This window comes from Nannospalax galili, unplaced genomic scaffold (genome assembly GCF_000622305.1).
Source record: "Nannospalax galili isolate Female #2095 unplaced genomic scaffold, S.galili_v1.0 scaffold150, whole genome shotgun sequence".
Lineage (NCBI taxonomy): Eukaryota > Metazoa > Chordata > Mammalia > Rodentia > Spalacidae > Nannospalax > Nannospalax galili.
In genome coordinates, this window is record NW_008329320.1 from 3,061,667 (window position 1) to 3,064,405 (window position 2,739).

The following is a 2,739-nucleotide window of genomic DNA, read 5'->3' on the forward strand; positions in this document are numbered from 1 at the left end:
CTTGAATTCTTGGGAGAGTGTGATAAGGTGATTGGATTGCCCAACAAATGCCTAGTCAGGGTGATCCTTGCTAAGACAAGTAATGTTTCAGTGCCTTCAATAAAATGATGAGCTATCATTAAGAGTAAGGGATTTCGTGTGCATTCTAGTAAGCAGTTACTGTTTTCTTTTGAAACAAAAGCAAACCCTTAAGTTTGTTTTACAGTTTCTAAAAAAGCAGAGGCTCAGTGGGTAGAATGCATGGGTTAAATTGGGTGTGGCATACCTGTAATCTCAGCATTTGGGAACTAGATGCAGGAGATCAAAAACTCAAGGTCATCCTTTCCTAAATAGTGAATTCAAGGCTAGCCTGGGCTATATGAACTCTACTTCAGGAAAAAAAAATTATTTCTTCACAAAACAAAAATTTAAGGATCAAGGATATTAAAGCCAGTGTCAGGACTTCTATGATGAGCTCCAGCTATGGGAACCTTGGGCACATTTTGAAGTTTTATTGGTCTTATCTGTAAAGTGGGTATGAAAATACCTTGTACATACAACTGTGTCAACCTGAAGCACAAGGGCTATGTCCTAAGTTGAAAATGCTACCTTTTGTGGATGACAATGTGTTACAATGTCAAAAGGTTGGACACCTCTCATTCACTATTGTCAAAATAAAGGACAAGGGTAGGACATCCACAAGAAGACATTGTAAAACCAATGAGTTACATTCAGATGTTTGTGGACAACAGATGCTTAGTCTGACATGCTCTCTGGGGTATCCAACCAGCCCTGTGAAATGAAGACTTCTTTTGGCTGAGAACTGATTTGTATAAGTAAGTAAACAGAAAAGGCCTTAAACACCACAGATATGTAGTTATCTGTATGGTCTTTTACCTTGAACCAGATGGAGATTATCAGGTAGCCTCTTACTGAATGTCTGCTTGCCTGCCTACTGTTATAGGACAGACTTCGTAAAAAATCACCAACACCACTTTAAGAAAAGTAGCAAGGTAAATTTTATATTGAAAAAAACAACAAAAAAGCCAGTTTTGTTAAGCGGAACAGAACTGACCAATTTTGATTAGCCATTCCATGAAAAGAAGTTAATACCTGATATTAGAAAAATGAAGGGAAGGAACATTTACTGGTACAGCACTCATCAGTCTCCCCATTTTGGTTACAAAAGCAGGCCTTACAATATTGATTTCATACAGTATACATTATTTGCCAAATTTAAAGTTTGTCCTAATTGGATAACATTTTTTCCGTAAATGTCATTTTTCTTGTGCTTCATTCCTTCAAAGTCAAACTCCAATCCTGTCATCCTCTTATAGATTTTTTTTTTTGTCTTTTTTGAGACGGGGTCTCCTTGTAGCCCCAGCTGTCCTAGAACTCACTATGTAGACCAGGCTGGCCTCGAACTCACAAAGATCCACTGCCTCTGCCTCCCAAGTGTTGGGATTAAAGGTGTGTGCTACCACGCCCAGCTACTTGTCATACGATAACAAGGGTGGTCTTCGATAGGTAGAGAGCGGGAGAGAGCAAGCGGGTGGTGGAGAGCACGAGCGGATGGATGAGGCACCGCTTATACATGTTTTTAATATCATCACAGGTTGTCTCAAAGTGAGTTGCTGCATCATATGCACGGGAAAGAAAGATCTGGCTCTCTGTTCCCAAATCTTTAGGTACAAAGGGGTCATTGATGCTGACAAATTTCTGCTCAATTCGTTCCAAGAGCTCCAAAGCTGGTTTGATTTCCTTCTCAGGTTCCTTGGTCTCCACGGTTGTACTTACAATGGCAATGTACTTTCCCTGTGCCACCACATTGTGTGCAAAGGAGATTATGCGAACGTAGATAATCTGACTTTCTGTTGACTTGGTTCTGTGGAATAATGATCTGACAGGAGTTGGCATCATTGGTGTTCTTGATGGGGTGGCTGAGTATGCAGATAACTTGGATCACCTGGCCTACTTTTTCTACCTGATCTTTTACATAGCTGGGATCACAGATGAGCTGCTTACAACAGGCAATCTCTCCTTCAGATTTTATACCAACCACTTTTCCATTTTGTACAATGATTTCTTCAGTTGGTTTATTCAACATTTAGGTTCCTCCATAAATAGCACTTAACCTTGCAAATCCCTGTGGCAGTTCTCCAAGGCCATAGAGTGGATAAAGGTATGGGCTTTTGCCATGTCTCCTGCTAGTCAAGTGCACTACCTGTGAGCTGTACCCCCGGGCCTATAGTGTTAACTGTTGTAGTGGCTGTTATTCCTCACCATCTCCGAAGCCTCAGTTGTATGTGTTTGTGTGTGTGTGCGCCTACATGCCTATGCATGTTCATTGTTCTTTGGGCTATCAGTGTAGGTCTTGGTGGTGGCAAGACTTGACCTACATTCCTTTCCCACCCTGTCTTCCCTTGCCTTTCCTGATTGGTATTGCAAAATGGGAGGGTGATGCCCTGATACTGTATGGATGAGCCCATGATTTTATAGGTTTCCAGCTCTGATGCGGCCACTCGGTGGTGACCTTAGACGTGGGACTTCACCTCGAGATTCTTGCCTGTAACACATGGATAGGCATCTTTCCTGTGATAGGTGGGAATGGTGGAGAGAGCGGGCGTGCGGATGAATGGAGGAAGGCACCGAGGCACAGGTGGAATTCTCAGTGGGATACAGCTTTATTTTGCACGGGGCACCTTTCCCTCAGGGAAGGGAAAGATGTCAGCCCACGGGCTGTGAGCTGGGACTTTATAT

At 42.5% G+C, this 2,739-nt stretch overlaps 1 protein-coding gene and 1 pseudogene across 1 annotated transcript in view; one reads left to right on the forward strand and one right to left on the reverse strand.

The window, feature by feature from the left end:
* The window catches only part of Mtmr12 (myotubularin related protein 12), a 110,837-nt gene that overhangs the window by 21,386 nt on the left and 86,712 nt on the right, over positions 1-2,739 (forward strand). The gene's annotated exons all lie outside the window — the stretch shown is intronic.
* Positions 1,175-2,739, reverse strand: part of LOC103736137 — a 2,634-nt pseudogene continuing 1,069 nt past the window's right edge.